The 22,692-nt window shown below is 40.3% G+C and overlaps 1 protein-coding gene and 1 non-coding gene across 2 annotated transcripts in view; one reads left to right on the top strand and one right to left on the bottom strand.

Annotated features, from left to right (window-relative positions):
* The window catches only part of LOC101321152 (uncharacterized), a 91,125-nt gene extending 72,191 nt beyond the window's left edge, over positions 1 to 18,934 (bottom strand). Inside the window, exons 1-4 of the mRNA XM_073789490.1 lie at positions 12,357 to 18,934; positions 3,629 to 11,833; positions 2,431 to 2,585; positions 2,213 to 2,350 (exon numbers count right to left, since the gene is read on the bottom strand). The gene's annotated coding sequence lies outside the window, so the exon portion shown is untranslated. The remainder of the gene's footprint in view (positions 1 to 2,212; positions 2,351 to 2,430; positions 2,586 to 3,628; positions 11,834 to 12,356) is intronic.
* On the top strand, positions 7,882 to 7,954 carry TRNAE-UUC (transfer RNA glutamic acid (anticodon UUC)). Its single transcript has one exon. It is a non-coding gene; the product is annotated as a tRNA-Glu (tRNA).
* Positions 18,935 to 22,692: the final 3,758 nt, after the last annotated feature.

The following is a 22,692-nucleotide window of genomic DNA, read 5'->3' as shown; positions in this document are numbered from 1 at the left end:
CTGACGAGTAAGACATAGAGATCACCTTCCTCCCCACATATACATCAATAATACAACTACATGTGGAACAACTCCTACAGAACACCTACTGAACACTGGCAGAAGACCTCAGACTTCCCAAAAGGCAAGAAAATCCCCACGTACCTGGCTGTGCAGCTGACAGGATCAGGCCTGACACCAGGCCTGGTGTCAGGCCTGAGCCTCCGAGGTGGGATAGCCAAGTTCAGGACACTGGACCACCAGAGCCCTCCTGGCCCCACGTAATATCAATTGGCAAGAGCTCTCCCAGAGATCTCCATCTCAATGGTAAGACCCAGCTCCACCCAACAGCCAGCAAGTTCCAGTGCTGGACACCCCATGCCAAACAACTAGCAAGACAGGAACACAATCCCACCCATTAGCAGAGAGGCTGCCTAAAATCATACTAAGTTCACAGACACCCCCAAAACACAGTGCTGGACACGGTCCTGCCCACCAGAAAGGCAAGATCCAGCCCTACCCACCAGAACACGGGCACCAGTCCCCTCCACCAGGAAACCTACACAAGCCACTGAACCAACCTCACCCACTGGGGGCAAACACCAAAAACAATGGGAACTACGAACTTGCAGCCTGCGAAAAGGAAACCCCAAACACACGTTAAGTTAAACAAAATGAGAAGACAGAGAAATATGCAGCAGATGAAGGAGCAAGGTAAAAACCCACCAGACCAAACAAATGAACAGGAAATAGGCAGTCTACCTGAAAAAGAATTCAGAGTAATGATAGTAAAGATGATTCAAAATCTTGGAAACAGAATGGAGAAAATACAAGAAGAATAGGTAAATTGGACTCATCAAAATGAAAAACTTTTGTTTCAAAGAACACCATCAAGGAAGTAAGAAGATGATCCTCAGAATGGAAGAAAATATTTTCAAATCATATACTTGATAAAGAACTTGTATTCAGAATACGTAAAGAACTCTTATAACTCAATAATAAAAAAAAATCCAATTTTATAAAAGGGCAAAGGATTTGAATTGACATGTCTTTAACAAAGATATACAAATAGCCAATAAGCACATGAAAAGATGCTCAATGTCATAAGTAATTAGAAAAATACAAATCACAGCCACAGTGAGATATCATTTCACCCTCACTAGATGGCTAAAATAAAAAAGAGAGATAATAAAAAGTGTTAGCAAAACTCAAAACATACATATGTCCTTACAAAAACTTGTACATAAATGTTCATGGCAGCATTATTCATAATAGTTAAAAAGTAAAAACAACCCAATGTCTGTCAACTGATGAATGGATAAGTAAAACGTGGTATATACATATAATAAAATACTATTCATCAGTAAAAAACGAAACAAAACAAAAACGAAGTACTGGTACATGCTACGACATGGATGAAGCTTGAAGACACTATGCTAAGTGAAAAAATTCAGACATAAAAGGCCATATATTGTATGATTCTATTTGTATGAAATGTCCAGAATAGGCAAATCTGTAGAGACAGAAAGTGGATTCCTGGTTGCTAGGAGCTGAGGAAAGTGGGGAATGGGGATTGACTGCTAATGGGTACAGGGTTTCTTTTGAGAATGAGGAAAATGTTCTGGAATTAGATAGTGGTGATGATTGCATGGTCTTGTGAATTATACGTTAAAGGAGTGAATTTTATGTTATGTGAATTGTATCAATAACAACTAAAAAATTCAGAAAAGAAAGAGAATATATTTTGTGTTACCTTTTGTGAAAAAAAGAAGGGCAAATGTATCTGGTTACTTTTGCAAAAAGAAATACAGGAAGGATAAAACAGAAAACAATGGAATCATTTATCCACAAAGGGTAGGGGTGGAGGAACAGGATATTTTCTGCTGGTTGATTCTAGCTTGTCAATATTATAGAGTCACATACAATGGAAAAATTATCAGCAAACCACTGAAAATTAAGAGACCCAGTAAGAATTTGATCATATGTCAGTTTGTATTAGGAAAGAAGGAAGGGAGGGGAAGAGGGAAGGAAAGAAGGTAAAAAGATAGGGAAAAAATGGTCAAAAAAGGGAGAAAGACAAGGAGGGAAAAAGGGAGGATGGGAAGAAGGAAAGGAGGAAGGAGTGGAGGAAGGAGGAGGGAGGGAAAGGGGGAGGGAGGAAACAATGGGGCAGCCTGACAGTAGCTGGTGGTAGTCGTAGCACGCCTCAGGCTTCTCTATCTTACAGGCTGACCTTGACATCAGCATGACGGGCCCCTCAGGGAGTGTGATAGAAGGACGCCTGCTGGACAGCCACCATTAAAGCATTTTTCTGAGTAGCTTGGCATGCAAGGGTCACTTGCATATTTTCCACTCCCGGATGGAACAAGAGCTAAAGGAAGAAATGTGAAAGTAATTAGGAATTTCTCTCATAACAGAAAGGTGAAGTTGAGGGTGGGGATCACCACTTACTCAACATGTAAATGTATGGATCAAACTGCTGGATATGTTGAGATCCTTGCTCCTCAGCCACAAGCCTGAATTTGGTCTGTCCATAAGCAGTGTTTCATCCCATGAAGGCAGGCTCCAGGCCTAATTGCTCTGTATCTGGACAGCATCAGGTTTCCCTAGTTATCAGAAAAGGATGAGTAGGCTCTGATTAACTAGCAAATATATGCTCAAAGGTAGGCTTTTGTAAAACTGCCAAGATTGGATTAGTGTTTAAAACATACACACACAAATACAAACCTGCACATACACATATAGAAGCAAAGAAGTCCATCTGAGTGACAGAGAAATGCAAATCAAAACTGCAATGAGGTATCACCTCACACCGGTAAGAATGGGCATCATCAGAAAATCTACAGACAACAAATGCTGAAGAGGGTGTGGAGAAAAGGGAACCCTCTTGCACTGTTGGTGGGAATGTAAATTGATACAGCCACTATGGAGAACAGTATGGAGGTTCCTTAAAGAACTAAAAATAGAATTACCATATGACCCAGCAATCCCACTGCTGGGCATATACCCTGAGAAAACCATAATTCAAAAAGATACATGCACCCCAATATTCACTGCAGCACTATTTACAATAGCCAGGTCATGGAAGCAATCTAAATGCCCATCGACAGATGAATGGATAAAGAAGATGTGGTACATATATACAAAGGAATATTACTCAGCCATAAAAAGGAACGAAATTGAGTCATTTGTAGAGACATGGATAGATCTAGAGACTATCATACAGAGTGAAGTAAGTCAGAGAAAAACAAATATCGTATATTAACGCATATATGTGGAACCTAGAAAAATGGTACAGATGAACCGGTTTGCAGGGCAGAAATAGAGACACAGATGTAGAAAACAAATGTATGGACACCAAGGGGGAAAAGTGGCAGGGGTGGTGGTGGTGGTGGGATGAATTGGGAGATTGGGATTGACATATATAAACTAATATGTGTAAAACAGATAACTAATAAAAACCTGTTGTATAAAAAATAAAAAAAGAAAGAAAGGAAAAGAAAAACATTGACATCATGGCAGATAGAGTATAAGGGAGAGAATTTAGAATGCAATTGCATTTGCATGGCCAGCGGTGATAGAAATTAGTTTTTACTGGCCACTCATTCTACTGTTACATTATTTTTACTTTGACCCTCTCTAGGCTCACCTATCTATGTGGTCACTGTCCTCCAGCAGAGCGATCATAAAGACAGGAGGTGGATGGACCACCTTGTCTTCGTGTGATGCAAATTCAAAGTGAACAGGCCTCAGATACAAATGGAACTCTTCAAAACCCATCTCACATGCCAAGTCCTTATAAGACTAAAAGGGAAAAAAAAAAAAGCCAAGAACATTTGCTATTATTTTCCCCTAAAAGGAAAGTAAGTGGTAAGAAAACCAAACCATCTGAATAAGCACAAAAACAAAAGTCAAAACAAAAGTAAGCCAAGTCCGGTGTGAAGTGAATGAGTCACAAGGGTTTTGAGTCTGCCCTAAGCTCTGACAGTTAAAGACAGTAGTTAAGGTCGGAGGAGATATGCTTGGGCACTTCCTCAACTCTCATTTCCTACAAGTTGGCTTCTATCTTCAGAGCCCTCCTGAGGTCACCAATATTGCCCTCAATAGGAGGTTCACCATTTTTTCTCAGAGCTCCTCATGGTTGGCCTGTCTCCTCCTTGAGGAACATTTTTGTTCTCCTGGATCCAGGATCTCCATGCTTCTGCCTCTTGACTACTCTCTCTCAGTCTTCACTGGCTTCTCCTCTTTTTGGTTGTTGAAGTAGCCCTCCTCTACCACCCATGCCATGTCACTGACCTTGTTGGAGACACTGCAGGACCCCACGTGGGTCACCCGGATGGCTCGGAAGGGCAGTGGCGCCAGTCGCATGTGCACAGCCCCTGCTAGACGTTCCCCCGGGCTGTTGATGACACGGTTGTGGCTCTGGCGGACCACAAAGAGCTGCACCCACCCCATGCCAGGGCACTGGCTGAGCAGCCAAGCACTGCTGCCCCCGTCCCGCCACCATTGCTGCTGCTACATTCCGGCTTCTCCTCTTTATTTTCAACACCTGTTTCCTGGTGTTCTAAACCTAATCCTCTTCTCACCTTCTCCATGCCCTCCTTAGGGAGTCTGTCATCCAACTCCAGGCCCTAACCATCACCCCCTTGTGTAAGAACCTGTGACCCCCATCTCTGTCCTGCTTCAATTCTGAGCTCTACTCTCACGTGTCCATGGCTTGCAGCCAGGATCCATTCAGATGTTGCTCTGGCATTTCAGGCTTCTGTGTCTAGAATGCCTTCCCTTCCTCTCTTACCCCCATTCTAACACACATCTTCATCTTGAGAATTTGGTACATTAAGGCTGCGTTCAAATGGCACCTGTATTAGTTTGCTAGGCTGCTGTGAAACAGTACCATAAACTGGGGGGCTTAAACAACAGAAATTTGTCTCAGTTCTGGAGGACAGAAGTCCAAGATCAGTGTTGCAGGGTTGGTTCCTTCTGAGGGTTTTGAGTGAAGGAGCTGTTCTAGGCCTTTCTCGGCTAATAGATGGCTATCTTGTCCTTGTGGTTTCACACAGTATTCCTTCTGGGTATGTCTGTGTCCAAACTACCTCTTCTTATAAGGACACCAGTTATATTAGATAAGAGCCTACTCTGATAACTTCATTTTAACTTGACTACCTCTGTAAAGATCCTATCTCCAAATAAGGTCATATTCTGGGGTACTAGGGGTTAGAGCTTGAACATATGAATTTTGGAGTTACACAATCATCCCTAGGCCCTTTTCTATGGAACTTTCTCTGATTCACTTAGAAAGAGTGAAATACACTATTTCCTGTGCTCCCATAGTATTTTGTTCATATGACTAAAATATCATACTAAACTTTATTAGGGGGAACTTTTACATTGTGAACTCCCTGAGAACAAGGATCAGAAATTATGAGGAGGTAGTATCATAGCAGTTAATAATATCTGGGCTCATGGTTTGAATTCTGCTTCTACTACTTTCTAGTTATTTGATCTTAGGCAAATTACTTAATTTTTCTGAGCCTCTACCTTCCTGCTGGTAACATGTTTGTAAGCTATCATATCATAATATATCATAAGGACATCATAAAGCTATCATATCAAAAGAATATTCTGAGGAGTACATGAACTAGTACATGTAAAGTCCCCAGTACAGACCCTGGCCACACCAGGCCCTAGACAGTGGTTGATGGTTGATGATTGGACTCTTTGCATCTTCAGGGCCTCTCATGGGGACAGAACACAAAAGAACTCATACACGTTTGCAACAAATCTTCAAGTTCCATGTTTTTGCAGTTTGGGGAACATGTTCACTTAAATGTCTTACCATCATCTCACGCTCATACCTAAAACCTAACTCACTAAGTGTTCTCTCCCCCTGCCTGCTGAACCTTCCATACCTCTGCCAGACCTGGATGCTGTCACTGACTCATTCTTTCCTTTCTTTAGGCCCTCCATTGCTTCTGCTCTGCTATTCAACTTCATTATATTTGAGAGCAAATACAATCAGTATTCACTGAGTGCCCAGTGAGGGTCAGGCTTCATACCCCTGATAGGATACTAGGGAGCTTACACTAGCAGGAAAACCAACAAACCAATATTAAGCATCTAATTAAAAGGCAATGGCTGAATGAAGAGGAAGCCCGGGTGCTTGGAGGAGAACCCAGCCTAGCTGAGTGGTCAGAGAGGCATGTGGGGAGGCCTGAGTGAGAGGATAAACAATGGAGGGAGGGAGAAAGGGAGGTCATCATTTCAGCCATTTAGAAAGCTCACTCTGGCTACTCTTGGGGCACAGATGGGGCAAGGCTTGCAGGTAGGGGGACCCGTAGTCTGTTATCCTCCATCTGGATCCTCAGTCCCCCTACTGACCGTGCTAAGTGTACACTCCCCAGACTCATCTCTATCAGCCTATGCCAGAGGGTCAAGAGTTCCAAAAGTTTGGAAAATGTCTGTAGGAGCAGCATATGAGAATCTTGGCCTTGGTTCTGTCCTACGTCTGCTGCAGACTTGAATGCAAGCAGGCCTATCTCCCCCACGAGGAAGGGATCGCCCATCACTTTAGCTGAAAACAGCTGAAAGAAAACAGAATACTTTTTAAAACACACACACACACACAGAAATTTGACATATTAAGAAAAATACATCGGCAGCATAGACTTTGGATCCAGAGTTCCTGGGCTCAAGTCCTAGCTCTGACACTTATAAGCTGTGAGATTTGCGGCAACTTATTCAATTTAGCTGTCTCTCAGTTTCCTCATCTGCAAAGTGGGGATAAGGATAATAACAGCACCTAATAGGAACTGATAGATCAAAACTGTATCATAGGGTTGTTGAGAGGGTTAAGTGAGTTAATATATGCAAAAGTGCTTGGTACAGAGTATTTGCTATTACCATTATCATAAATGTTTTAAGCCAAAATAAAGAGAGAAATGATAAAGATGACCTAAATAGAAATAGAAGTATCTGATATATTTCAAGTATTTTAGTGGCCAATAATAATAATATTAATAATTTCTTATAAACTCTAATTGAAGTTTTAAAAATTTCAAGTATTTTCACATATATTAACTCATTTTTATTTTCACAAGATACCTATGATTTAGGCATCACAGATACTATTATTTCCATTTTACCAGTGAGGGGTCTGAAGCAACACTGAAATTTTCTAAGGTCATACAACAGTACCAAGAATAAACTTAGGTTTCCTAGTTTCAAGCTGTACTTTTTTTCTTTTTTTTTTTGCGGTACGCGGGCCTCTCACTGTTGTGGCCTCTCCCGTTGCGGAGCACAGTCTCCGGACGCGAAGGCTCAGCGGCCATGCATGGTTCACGGGCCCAGCCGCTCTGCGGCATGTGGGATCTTCCCGGACCGGGGCACGAACCTGTGTCCCCTGCATCGGCAGGCGGACTCTCAACCACTGCGCCACCAGGGAAGCCCCCAAGCTGTAGTTTTACAGTATACCAAACTGCCTCTGCAGTGCTCCTCCACTCAGTCAGCCCTGGGTGATTGGTGAAATAACCACATTGCTCTTTTAATGTCCTTCTGCCTTGCTCACCTCCTCTGCTCTGGCATTTTTGCTACCCTCTAATATACCACTCCCAGCAAGGACCCAGTTTGGAGACCCCCTAGTTTGCCTTTCCTGGTTTGGCTTCCCAAGGGTAGATCCACTTATTTACCAAAGTCCTTGCCTACTCAGAGATGCAATTTCTAGACAATTGAAGTCTTCCAAAGTGATAAAGAGATTTATTAAACTAATTTCCTGCTTGTCTTCTGAGGGCAATACCTGCCCCATTTTCTGTCCCAATACAAAAGATTAATCTGAATATTCATCATTTCTAGGTCCCAATTTGAACACATTTCAAAAATAATAACAATTAAAGTTGTGTGGGGAATTCCCTGGTGGTCCAGTGGTTAGGACTTGGCACTTTCACTGCCAAGGGCCTGGGTTCAATCCCTGGTCGGGGAACTAAGATCCTGCAAGTCATGCAGTGCGGTCAAAAATATGAAATAAAATAAAATAAAGTGTGGGATCAATGAGAGACTGGATAGGTACACCATATATTCACTACGATTTATAAGAGGACTAAAAATACATTTGAAAAAAGATCTGTTACCATAATACAATGTGAAAATAATCCTCAATAAATGGTAGTAGGATACATGGCTGGTAATTTGGGGAAAAATTCTATTTTGAGCCATACCTTACACCACACACACACTCATATACACACACATACATGCACACACACTCCAGGTGGAACACTCAAAGGAGTTAAATATTTTTGAAATAAGATAAAACCTTAAGAAGTTACAATAAAATAAGATAAAATATGAAACATCTGGAGGAATTTTTGCTTTCTGGATTTAGGAGGATACAAGAAATTGCAAAAGAAAAGACAAATAGATTTGACTACATGAAAATAAGTTTCTGTTAAAAAATAAAAAGACAAATTGGGGAAAATATTTGCAGAAAATATGATGGACAAACGGGTTAAAGTTTGTTTTTTTTTTTTAAAGAAGAGTCCATGTAAGTGGATAGGAATGACATTAGGATTCCAAGAGATAAATAAACTAAGGGAAAGAACAGAAAATTCATAAAAAATAAAATTAGTAACAAGACATTTGGAAGAATATTTAATCTCAACAAATAGCAAGGAAAGAAAATCAGCAGTGTAATGCCACCTTTATATATAATATGTATACATTAGCACAGACATTACATGCTTATAACTAACATTGTAGGGTATAGCAGAACTGGTACTCTTATACACTATCAGTGGCATGACTCTTCTGGAAAGTGATCTGCCAGCATAAATCAAAAGACTTAAACTTTGCTTCAGCAAATCCACTGCTGGGATCTATCCAAAGGAATTGATTCAAAATACGGAAAAATCTGTGAGCATGGAGATGTACCTTATAGCACTTTTAATAATAATGAAAAATTGGAAACTACTTGAATGCCCATTGATGGTTGGATAAGTTATGATTCACCACTTAAGGGAATTATGTGGTCGTAAAGGTGAGTGAGTATAAAGACTATTAGCAATACAGAAGAATATATAATATGATGTTAACTGAGAAAAACAGGAGATAGTGTATGAAGGATATGATTAGAAAGAACTATGTAAAACATGTATATGAAGAATACTTGAATTCAGAAAAATAATGATTACAAATGCATTTGAATTGTTATATTTAGAGTAATTTTCTGTTTTCCTCTTTTGCTACAATTCTAAATTTTACTTTTGATCAACTCAACATTAATTTAAAAGAAAATAAAACTTTAGTTTGGGCAGGAGGAGATAGGAGGCTGAGGCAGACCTGTGGAACAAATATTTTTGGCAGCTGGGGTCCTTGAAAGTTCCTTCATCTTTTTTTTTTTTTTTTAGCAGTACGTGGGCCTCTCACTGTTGTGGCCTCTCCCGCTGCGGGGCTCCAGACGCGCAGGCTCAGTGGCCATGGTTCACGGGCCCAGCCGCTCTGCAGCATGTGGGATTTTCCCGGACCGGGGCACGAACCCGTGTCCCCTGCATTGGCAGGCGGACTCGCAACCACTGCGCCACCAGGGAAGCCTGAAAGTTCCTTCATCTTAATAGCAAGTAAGGTCAAATTAGAAACCCAGGCTCAACTGTGATAGCCTTAATAGAAAAAGAAAAAAATTAAAATCCAATTACATACACCATGTAAGGCACTGGGCCACAGTTTGAACCACAGAGCGTTAGAGCTGGAAGGGGCTTTAGTGATCATTGAGCTCACTTCTACCCTCCTCCCCTCAAATACACAAACATAATGTTAAAAAATAGGAAAGTAAGGCTCAGAGTCACACAGCAAGTTAATGCAGGACTGAACTTGAGTCCAAGTCACTGACTCCTCACTCAGTGCTGTCTCTCCTCTACCAGATCTCAGCTCAGGACAAAAGAGTACATTTTAGGAAGAATCTTAGAAAGAAAAAAATTTAATTAAAAAGATATTTTAAAAATATAAATAATAAACCAGAAAATATTTTCCCCATATCTAGTACATCTCCCTTTAAATTATAACTGTAGCAGCATCCTGATAAACTAGAAACTTTGAAAATGAAAACTAGAAACTTTTTCAAAAATGAAAAAAAAATAGAAATAAAAATGTTGTCAAGCCCTAGGACTATGATCTGTCCCTGGCCAGATAGAGGGGAATAGAGCCAAACATAAAAACAAAGCTAAGTAGTAACATCTGGGAGGAAACATTCTCTTTGCCAAGGACCCACCTACCCCTTTCAGAGAACCTACGTCTTTCTGGAGCTGTGCGCCGTACCAGGACTTGGGCTTGGCTGGAGTGAGCCACACATCCAGGGCCAGCTGCAGCATGTGTCTCTCTAGCAAGGTGAGGGCACTGGCTGATGTGGGCCTGCAGGTGTGGCAGGCCTCCCTGAGGAGGTGCTCAAGGGCTCTGGGGATGTGCAAAGCCAGGCCCAGGGAAGGATGGAACTCCAGCAGGTAAATGTTTGTCAAAGCTGGGCTTAATGAAGAGAAACAATTAATGACGATTTTACACAGTGAAGAACTTAATGTTTCTACAGGTATTTGGATTTCATATTTTTTGAGACCAATAAAACACTCTTATAATCCAGGGCATCATAAAAAATTGGAAGCTCAATGGGGTCTCAGAGGCTGTCCAGGGAGCCCATCAAGTTACACAACATGCTTTTTGCTTTAATGTGAACCTTTTTAAAACTAGAAGACATAGTTTACTCTAAAAGCCAAAAAGAATAAGATTCATTATAAGTCAAATCATTATGCTGTATACCTTAAATGTATACAGTGCTGTACATCAATTATATCTCAATAAAATTGAAAAAAGGGATTCTAAGATTGTATATGGCAAACCTGTCAACATTTCAGTAATCAATATTTAGCCAAATATTTGAAAACAAAATAACTTAATATAAAAGTATCTAAATATTAAACAAGTACTTTCCATGACTATTTCTATTTTTCACCCGATTCTTTATCCATTTTTTTCCCCCAAAATGATAATGGATGAAGACGATTTTTAAGTTCTGTACACAACTGCTGGAATCATTCATGTTTGCCATAAAAATGTTATATTTTATGAATGAATGAGGCCAGAGATAATAAAACACTTTTCTGTGGGTTATTGCTTTGGAAATAAAGGATATAGCACCAGTCAAGTCAAGGGCCTTTCTATATCTAAATACTTCTTAAACCCATGCAAATGGGATTCTTCTTACTCCTAGATCTTAGGAAATACAAACCTAAGTCTGGAAAGGAATCTCATCAAGTAAATATCATTTGCTTTTGAGACACTCTGACAGGTTTTAGTATCCATATAGTCCTAGCATGTTCTGTCAAAAACCACTTCCTGAACAGTAGAAGTGGTCTCAAACTTACTATAGTTAAAAAATCAGTCCTGTGAAAGGTCTTTGGAGAAAATGCAGTCTTGTGCCTGGAACTCCCAGGGTTCTTTCTCAAGAGAAAGAAAGAAAAGGTTAGAACCTCAGCTATGAAATCCCATGGCACCCTACCCATGGGATGCCTGTCCATGAAATGATGGACCAAGATGACATCACAGCCCATTGTGGCAATCTCTTACTGCAAGTCTGCCTGTACTGCTAGACTATACACTTCACAGGAGCATAGGGCCATGCCTGCATTGTTCATTCTGTGTCCTCAGCTCCTAGCACACTGCCTGGAACATGTAGATGCTCAAAAATATTTGATGAATGTTGAAAGGAGCTGGACAATTTCTCCACCCATTTGGAGCAACAGAGAGGTTGTGATCTTGGGTTACACAGACCAACTTGGAGCCTGTCACCAGCTTCTTGGTTCCTCTGTACCCCTGAAGCCTGGAAAGGAATGGTGAGGGGGAATCATACCACATATCAAGGGGGTGACTTCATGTACTCTCTCTGAATGATCTCAGGAAATTTAATCTGCTCCTTAAAGGGGTGGAGGTGGTATCACAAGATAAGCCTGCAGAAACCTTTTTGTTGACACTTGCTAGAATAAGGAAATTCGTTTTTGAGAAATTTAAAGCACATCTGTGTTTCACATATGTTGGCTTGTGTGGCACCTCTGATAAATCCTACGACAGCATTTCAAGAGCAACCGGGGTTTTTTAGGACTCCTCAAAGGAATGAAGATTCTGCACCCAGTGGCATAAGTCTAAATTCTAGCCTCCTATTCTTTATTTACAAAGTAAATAGATATTGAGTATGCAAAGGGATCCCTCTTCTGTGACTTTTATATTTACTTCTCTCAGCTCCAAATACTTGAGAGGTGCTTTGTAGAATAGTATTAGGCTTAACATCATACCCTTAAATTATCCAGAAATTAAAAGTAAAATGTCTAAAGACAACACCAACTTACCAGCTATTGTTGATGGAAATGAGTTATTTGCAAATTATGTTAAGGGGAAGTCCAAATGTATTGCTAGCATCTGGATGGCCTTCACGTCAAAGCCTCTGGACATACTCCCACTGACACTCTATCTAGAAATATCACATAAAAGTTAAAATTAGAAAAGTCAAACTTTCCCATGGATGTGAGTTATGAGCCTTGGCATGATAAGAACAGAACATCAGCCCTTTGCATCTCTTCATTATTTGGCTAATTTTCACCCAGACATGGGTTTTAAGGATTCACTCACACAGAGACATGCTTGTCTTTAGTCTGAGCCGAGGGTCCGCCAGGGAAAGCAAAGGCAACCAGCTTCAGGCGATCTTAAGAGGCACAAGAAAACTTCTTTCTGTCAAATAATTGACTACAATGAAAAAATTCTAAGCAGGCCTAAGGTAACTGTACTGCAACAATCGTTATCTTCTAGCCTTTCCCCAGAGGACACAGACTGTGATCATTTCCTGTAGTGTCCTAGAAATAATTGCAACCTTTTAAAAAATAAATATAATTTTACACTTTAATGTCTTACAAGGGGGTAGGTTTCATCCTTCTTTCACTATAAACTCTGTGACTGAATGAAAACAGGTGGTCAATTCTTTGGTATCGTTAAATGCAATTAGGATTGGAAACCTCCCTTTAAGATTGTAGTCATGCTTGGAATTCAACAATGCAAATAAGCTTACAAATAAACATCGTGTACGTGCTGCCCTAGAAAACCCAGATTCTGGACTGGGACTGAAAGGAAAACACGATTTTCAGTTCTGGCCTGTGTTTTTCATCCTCTTCTCACATGGAATCTTCTAAAACCCAAATATACTCACGTAAGGATGCCCCTCACCAGCTGCAGGTGAAGCCTCAGGCAGGTGCATTCCTCTCCGTAGGCCTTAATGAAGTAAGGGTAGCTGAGATCAAACCTTGGGCACCTGTGTATGCCGTTAGTGATCACTTGTGCTAAGGCAAACCTCTCCTCTGGGTCCAACACACGCTGGTAGGCTTCAGAGTAATTGCCAAGAAGTTTCAAATAAGGTTGACAGTCAGGGAACAGGGCCCAGCAGAGAGAGGTGAGCCTCCACCCATTCCATGCTTTGGAAAGACCCCCCACCATCAACAGGAAAGGGACAGCTCTGAACCTCTGGGTACCAGGCCAGGGTGGGCAGCTGCCGCACCAGTGCAACACAGACCAAGCTAGGGAGGGTGAGGGACAAAGCACTCGTTTCACCGCTGTCCCCTCTTCCTCTGCTCTCCACAAATAAAGGGGGGTAATATAATGAATAATATAACATCTAATAATTATAAGCTCCAATGAGACAGTGCATTCAATGTCACTTCATCAAATCCATTTATCTCCAACACCTTTTTCCACAGACCCACTCTCCCTCCCCCATTTTACTCTATCACCAAAGGTGAGCAGGTGGCCTCCACCCCTCTTCTACATCCTCAGTCCCATTTATGACCCTTTCGCTTTAACAGTTTGCCGAAGTTTCACCTATGTAGAAATGGTGGGGGAGGGGGTTAGAGTGGCAAGCTGAGGATGAAAGTGCCCTCTAGCTATAAAGGCATTTATCCCAGATCAGACTTCACTAGGAAAGGCCTACGTACAGAACTCTCAAGAGAATCGAGGGGGCTTCTGTTTTAGTGGAGTTCACAAGTCTTTTCTAAAAGCCGAAGGAAGCTTCCATGCACTAACCATTGAAGAGGGTTCTTAGTGTGGGAATTCAGAAAGAGATGCTCTTTATTTTGTTTTTACATTTGTTTATGCACTTAAGGAATTTCTGTTCTCTGTGTAAATTCTATTTGTGTGTAATCAGTCATGGTGCTAATCAGAAAAAGCTCTTCAGAGATCACTGGGCTGGAATCCCAAACAGGGACCTAAGGGCCAATATGTAAGTAGTTCTGAACAATGTAATTACTTTCTTAGGGTTGTTTTAAAACTTTCATAGGAGGGAGGGTGGGAGGGAGGGAGACGCAAGAGGGAAGAGATATGGGAACATATGTATATGTATAACTGATTCACTTTGTTATAAAGCAGAAACTAACACACCATTGTAAAGCAATTATACTCCAAAAAAGATGTTAAAAAAAAAAAACTTTCATAGGCCTTAGATTCACTTACTTTTGGAGACCCTGACCCACATTATATCAAATACATTAAAACACATCCCAATCAATTTTTTTCTGTAAAAATGTTAAATGATATTTATAATTTTCAAATTATTTGGCTATGAGCAATACATTTCATTAATGATTGGCTATGATTTCTGGGTAGTATGTACTTGAGAATTCTTATGAAGTGAGAAAATCTGACCTATAAATTGTTTTCAAATGTAATGAGATGTTTACAAGTGCTCAGTTAAAGTTTTAACATTTTATGGACATGTCAGTTAAGCATTTATTGATAACTGTTTTGTATTTCCTTTTTGGATTTCCGAGTAATGCATGTTTTTTTTTCTCTCAGATCTCACATATTTTCAATGGTCCCTGAAAAGCTCTTAGATCCTAAACACCACGTCTATATTACCTGATGGATAAATCAACTCTAACTGAAAGCTTCTGAACTTTTACTCCCAATGGTCTCACAACAGAACAGATCCCTTTCCTCTGCCGATCTAATCCAACTTCCCCCCAAGAGTTTCAGCTCAACATGTCCCTCCCCAGTCTTCTCTGACCCACTCCTCTAATGGAGGTTTCACGCTTCTGAAAGGCCTCAGCTCTCAAGGTAGCTGTATCACCAAAGACACAGGTGTGCCCAGTGTGTGCATTTAATTGACAGCAAGGAGTGAATTGTTGAGCCTGCAATTTCTACCCACCCGACAGCCTAGCACACGCTGAGATGCATTAGAGAAAGAGCATTTTTTGTTTCCTTGGGTGTTGGTCTTCCTGGTAGTTTGAGGCCAGGAAGCCAGCTCACTTCTTAACAAACTACGGAATTTCCTAAAAGGAGATAAAGAGCCCCTTTCATTGTGTGGAGCCCATAGCTAAGAATGCAAGACCAGAAAGAATTGAGAGGGTGTAAGCACTACTTGAATATAGGTGGCAACAGTGCAGCGGGGAGTAAAGGAACCAAGTGGCAGGAAAAGCCAGGAGTGTCTCCATCTTGCAATAACAACTCCTGAAGCTCCCAAGGAGGTAAACACTTGAAAATCAATAGCAGACTAGGAATCAAATACTGCCTTAGTAATAGAAGTCCAGTGTCTGAGGGCTTCAATGCTAAGGCTCAAGCAGGGAGAGCCTGGGGCACTTTATTTAGCATCCAGTTTTGCAGGATGCCCTTTGGGAAACATTGGTTCAAAGGGCCTTGGGTCAACCTCAGTATAAAAAGGATAACACCAGAAGAGGCTAAAAGCTTAGGACACAGAATGTGCTCCACAGGTTAAAAACTCACACAGCTCAGAGTGTGAAATGAAGGTGCAGCTCCCTTGCCTTTAAGTGAACCCCAGGGAAAATGAAGCAAGCAGGGTGATCTAAATGACCTTATCCCATCCACAGGGCTCTACTCTAGAATAGCATTCAGTTATTAAATAGCAGAAGACAAAGCAGAAACGAAGGAGTGATGGGGTAAGAAGGGTGCCACTCAATAGCCTAGGGGAAGATTAGAAAAGAAACAATAACTTCCCTAAATCATTCTGGATGAATTTAAACCTTTTTGGCTGGGCCAGGGCAATCCCAGGAGCTGGTTTATAGTATTTGTATTGCCTTGACCTGTTTTTGTACAATAAGCCCTATTGTTTGGTTGTTTGGCAGGGGAAGTTTGTGGTAAGGGTTCTTGCTGGTGATTCCAATCTGGTGATACCAGGTTGCAGAGGCTGGTGCTAAATTGCCACTATCACTTTGTTGTTGGTAGGATTACCAGATTTAACAAATAAAAATACAGGTCATCTAGTTAAATTTGAATTGCTGATAACCAATCAATACTTTTTCAGTATGTCCCCAATATTGTCATATTTTACCTGGCAACCCTAGCTGTTGAGAAGGAAAATGTGGCTCTTTTTAAATTGACAAGCCTTTTTCAAGCTTTGCCCTCCACCTTGAAAAGCTCTCAGATGGTCCTTTGCATAATTTTATTATGAATTCTTTCTTAGTAGGGGTAGGACTGTGATCTTTCTGCCTCACAGTTGCTATTTATTATCTGTTTGCTAACTGGCCCATTTCCATTTAAACTCTGGGCTGGTATTTGTCTAAGAAGTCTTCCTAGCCTGTCAAATGTCACCTGTGTATGTCAAGGGCCAACTCTCAGGCAAAGTAATACGTGGTGCACACTGACGGTAGGCATCAAACATTGGAGAAAATAGAAAAGTGAATAATCTCAAACCGGACTGTGTTTATATTTTTTACCTCAGCCTTTTTTTATTTCTTGGACTTAAAATACTTTTAAAAACAGTATTTTAGGTCAAATGAAAGTGCAAAACAGAAAATCAGTGTCAGACACATCTTGTCACAGAATTTTTGGCCTTTTTTTAGTGCTCTAAACACTAATTCAAATTACCCTGAAAATGTGTCCTCTGGTGGCTGTGGAGAGAATTAGCAGTTGGTATAAATGTCAGGAACTGGCACAGCTGATGCCCAGCTTCTGAGTCTCTTAATCCACCTAAATTCACACCAGCTCTATTTTTATGAGCCTTTTACATAATATGGCTACTTTAAGGATTTAAGACAAGCCAATGTGTTTGAACAGTTCTTGACTTTAGTGATTCCAATATAGTTAACAATAAAAAACAGCTGAGGACACTTGGCAGTAGAATCAGTACTGGGGGAAATCAGTTGTACTTTAGATAAAAATCTGGTTTATCCATTAAAATTAGGCCCTTTCAACAATTTCTGATTTAGAAAGCCACATTTTCCAGTTTTGGGCACTGATAGCTCAGTTTCTATAGGGAACACATTCTTGGGGTAGAAAGGAGGGAGATATTTTCAATGATTGTTTTAAGTTAAAATAATTTCACATACCACAGAAGAAACCAGTGGACAGCCCTGGTAGCTTAGCACAGAATGAACCCTAGGCCAAAGTAAGAAGAAATTTGTTTTTTATTACTCTCTGCCTTTCTATTCTTCTCTGCCATTGAGTCCTGCCTGGGGCCTCCATAAAAGGCCTAGAAGAACTGAAAGTGGAGGTGGGGAGAGTACAGAAAAGGGGGGCTGCTTAAAACTCATGTCTGGCCCAATAAACTTGTCGAGTTTGAGGATTCTGTATTACTTTACGTTTAATGCAGCCTCTCCAGTTTCTACACTGAGTCTAAATCTCCCATTTACTCAGCTGATCACAGTAAGGTTCTGTTTGGCAGATCAAGTTTGCAGATGCAAACTCTAGAAGCCACTTGTCTTTGAAAAGAGGAACAATTTTCAAGGCCAAGGCTTGCACCCTTTAAGTCCAGCCAGTTGTTTTCAAAAGTAGGTGACCTACATCTCCATGAGTAACAGACCAGAGCGTAGATGAAATGGTAAACCCTCTACTCTACTAGAAAAACAATTCAAAGAAAACATTTCCACTTCCTCATCCTCCGACCACATCACAATGCCCTGTAACTGGCTTCCATCTCTGCTACGCTTTTGAGAGAGTCCTACAAAGCTGGCAATGACTGCCTGATGGCTGACCCCACTGTCTGGTTTTTAGGACTCACCTTTCTTGATGTTTCACATCCACACAGGAAACCATCCTCTCCTAATTAAAATGTTTTTTTCCTGTGGGCTTTCCTAACACTATCCCTTTCTTTTTTTCTTCAGTCTCTTTGGCTCCTCCTTCTTGCTCCTCTCATGGATTCTTGTTCCATGACCTTCCCGTGAAATGTAAGTGTTCCCAGGAACCCATTTCAGGCATCTCCGGCTTTTCCTAGTCATTTCGATTCATTACTGTGGTTCAACTTCCACATTCATACTCATACCTGCTCCTGAGCTTCAAACCTACAGCTCCCGCAAAACATTCACACCTGGGTTTTAGCAAACTCTCCTCACACACCTGTGTCCTAGACTCAATGCTACCTTCCCCTCTAAAGAGGCTCCTCCTCTTTCATTCTGTTTCAGTTAACAGCCTCCTCCCTGAGCCCGAGGAAGTCATTTTAATTCCACCCTCATTCTCTCACTCCAACATCCAGTCTTCAAATCCTATTATTTCCATTCTGGAAATCCTTGCCCAACTGCTCTCACCCACCCACATGTGGCATACCCTTCTAAAGGCCATAATAAGGTCAGTCAGTTTGTCTGTGTTTAGCAAAGTGAGGCTTGTCCCTGACAGGACAATGAACATGAATGGAATCATCATTCATTCTCGATAAAAGCATACATATTATAAAAGGGCCTGAATTATACAGCCCTCTAACAAATTTCCCTTATGATAAAGTCATATCCTTCACATTTTATTTTTTGTAACAAAGAACCACAGTAAAGAACGTAAAATTTATTACTCACATCCTTACAACTAGCTAAGGTTATTTAAATAATTATTCATTTTATTGGGAACTGCTCTAAAAGACCCACTGGGTTTAAAAAAGTATATTGGGGTTTATAAGAATGTTCAATAGATGTTTTGTTTTCTAGGTAAAAATACCTGGCGCTTGTTTTCTAGAAGAGTTGCTTCCCAAGTCCACATGTCATACAGCACAGCAAATCTGTCCATACCTGCATGGGCCCATCCCCAGTCCTGGTCAACATTTGACTCGCTGCCCTCTTTGTGACCTGGTAGAGAAATGGATGAAAATGACCAGAGACAGGTCTCTCTATGAAGATATTCCTAGTAGAAATGGACCCCTCAGATTGTCAGCTCCCTCTCAGGAAGGAAAACACTGAATGGGTAACTGGGATTCCTGAGAATCGGTTAAAGAGCCATGGGCAAGACCAGGTGCTAAGTTCATACTTGCTGACTTTTAAATCAACAGAGGTTTTTGTTTTTACTTCTAGTTTTAAAAGACTAATTTTAGAAATATAACCAAAATTCAGTTAACATGAAATATTTACTAAAATGTCTGCAAACCTGTAATTTAAAGGCAAAACACACATTTCTCCTTTGGTAAAAACAGGTCCCTGGTGGTTTAACAACAAACCCAGTTTAACCTGCTGTATCAATTGATGCCAGCCAAGTCAAAATTTTTCAGGGAAATTTCTAAGATATTCCTTAATTATGTTAATTACTAACTTAAATCAATAAGTGTAATCATTGCCATTATTCAGCTAAAATATTTTCCCACTATAGTACTCTAAGTTTTCACTGTCGACATCATTATTGCTTAAAATTTTAAGTGGTCTATTTCAGAATAAAATATTCAAAAGTAAGAGATTTTCAGGTTTAATAATTATCAAGTATATGGTGCGTACTTGAACAAGAGAAAGGCTTTGGTCAGGAATTTCTATAGCAGCAGTTGGAAAATCATTTTACAATGGATGACCGTATACTCACTAGCTCAGCGAGAGATGCTCATGTGACTAAGTATTTCAATCAAAGTAAGTTCTTAAGAGATGGAAATAGTCGAATCGTAGCGTAAACTAACATCAGCAAAAAATGATGCATTAGAATGTAGGATGACCAGTAGAGATAAAAGCTAAGAGCTGAAATTAAATGCCCTGGAATGTTGGATGCCAGCACTGCATCCCATGATTCAGATCCCAAATGGTCTGCAGCAAAGACAGAACAAAGAATTCAATCTAAATTAATTCTGTCTGGGATCTGAAAGATTAATTGTCAAACATTCTTAGAGCAGCCTTTTATAACAATATGAACATGAATTATCCTTAATTAAAGTCTACATATATTACAAAATAGCACAAACTCTTGCTAAATTTCCCTCCAAGTGTTGCAGTGTGTCTAGAAACTCTAAGTTCTTTCCAAATGCAATGCTAATGCAGTCATATTATTCCAATAGGAATATTCTTACCTCATCTACTTCTAAAACTGGATAAATTTGAGTGATGCCAAAAGGAAGAGAGAATACAGATTACGGGTTATTTGATTACCCTGACTAATGACTTCTCCCTCTGGGGTTTGTCTGGCATTTTCCTACCCAGGGCTTTTTGCATCCTGGTGGTTTTCTGTTAGGAACTCAGGAATGTCTCTGCTTCTAACCGCAGTTTCCCCAAGGTCAATCAGTTTTTTGTCACTTAGAAAAAAAATCATTAATTTCCCTCAGGGCCCTGCACCCAGTGGTGGGTAAGGCAGAAATGCCACTGGGCAACAAGTAGAGTCTAAACAACAGTAAGAACTATAACCAAGTTACAGTCTCCAACAAATGGAGGACCTGAGCTGGAAACAAAACTGTATCTTTTCTAAAATGGTGTGTGTTGGGGAGGTGTATGTGCTTATTGAATTTTCAGATACTATTGTATATGCCTATATATTTTGAGGTGGGAGGTGTTAAATAGAGCCCTTAGTGGTTTTTGTCTGTTTGGCTGGTTGACTTTAAAAAATCTGACTTCTGACCTTTAATAATTAGGAGCTTCCTTTGACTAGGAGTTCCAAAAGTGAACATATTGTTTTTTATGAAATGATAGGCACCGGTGGAAAACAGAAATGATGCTGAGAAAATTACATGTAACATACAAAAATTAAACAGTTTGCTTAGATTTATAAGCTAGCATGTCAGCCTCTGCTGGCATTTAGCTCCTATAGCCTGTTATGCAAAATGAGCTCTCCTCTGAGGAAAAGAGGGACAACTTAATGTGGTATGTTTTATCCACTTTACTGGAAAAGACCTTTCTTTCCCAGTGTTCTTGTACAGGGGAATTTTCTGAGACTTTAAAGAAATGGCTACCGGATTGAGTTCTGAAGCTGATGGAAAGCAGTAACAGTGTCAGGATGCCGACTGTAATGCCATCATCTACTTAAATGGTCTTTTTTTCCACTTTTCCCACCCCCAAGTCATGGTTCAAGCCCTTTATATAGACATACATATTTCTTTCCTTTCCCTCCCTGACTTCCTGTGTCTGAAATGTACACTTATGTCCACAGGAGATGAACTGTGAAGATGAGATGGCCAAACTACCTCACACAGGGTTATGGCTCAGTCACTATAATATTTCCTTTTTATTTTCATTTCTTCCACAGCCATGTGGAAGACCTTCCTTCTAATGTTTTTGTGGTGTAGAGAGTTGATCCTTCAATATTATTCTTGGAGGAGTGGCAAGAAAAGGGTGGCAATAATTACCTGTTTGACTAAGGTATAATCTGATCTTTGGGATGATTCATATGTTTTTAAGCCTGCAAATTAACTGATGCCAAAATAACTATTTGAGTATAGTAACTATAGGAAAATTGGTGCCCATCATTAATGCTTTTCACTCTATTGATTTCTGCCATCATTTGTTAGGAAAAAGGTTAGGCCTTTTGGCAATGTAGACAATACTTCTCTGGCTAGCCTGCCTTTTTCTAAATCATCTTTTCATTAATTTCAAATAATAAATAGTACTACTACTACTACTACTACTACTATAACCCAGTCTAAGAACTCATCAAACTTTGTTGGGTGACTGACCCAATCCTTTGGCTACAATCTTTTAAAACGAAAATAAAAAATATCTTCTAGTCTCCACCTCACCTGCAGAGTGATACTTTCTCATAGCTATTTTATCATAGCTATTTTTTCTGCATTTGAACAGCGTGATATACTTTGCAAAGCACTTTCATTTATATTGTCTGGCTGTGACCTCACAACCATTCTGTTACGAACAGAACATTTCTTTTGTTCAACAAACATTTACTAGATACCTACTATGTGGAAGATATATATACAACTCCCCACTTCCTTTTGCCACCTGAACATCTATTAAGAATGGCAAAGTTTCAATGCCCTTAACCAAGATCCTGATCTTCCCAATAAACCTGCTCCAACCACATCTTAGATGATGGCAACACCAAACTTTCAGATACTCAGGCCAAAACTTTGGAATCAACCTTGACTTCTCTCTTTCTCTCATATTCTACATCCTAACTGCCTGGAAATCATAGCGGCTGTACCTTCAAAATATATCCAGAACTTGACCATTTCTCATCTTGCTGTCTTCCCAGATGCATTGTCTCTAGTTTGATCAGTGTAATAGCCTCCTAACAAATCTCTGCTTAGCCCTTCAGTCTATTCCCAATACAGCAGCACAAGTGTTAAAATGTAAGTTAAATCACATCACTCTCTGGCTCAAAACTCTCCAAGGGCTTCCCTTCTCACTCGAAGTCCTCAAAGTGATCCATAAGGCTCTGCATAACCTGTTCCACTCTTCCAATCTCTCTAACCTCATTTCCTAACAATTTCCCCCTCATTCACTCTAGCTGCACTAAGCTCTTTGCTGTTCCTGCAACACTGCTGGACACGGTTCTGCCTCAGAGCCTTCGCAT

The sequence above is a fragment of the Tursiops truncatus genome, chromosome 12 (genome assembly GCF_011762595.2).
Source record: "Tursiops truncatus isolate mTurTru1 chromosome 12, mTurTru1.mat.Y, whole genome shotgun sequence".
NCBI lineage: Eukaryota > Metazoa > Chordata > Mammalia > Artiodactyla > Delphinidae > Tursiops > Tursiops truncatus.
The sequence above is the reverse complement of the archived record's forward strand: the minus strand, read 5'-3'. Positions and strand labels throughout refer to the sequence as shown.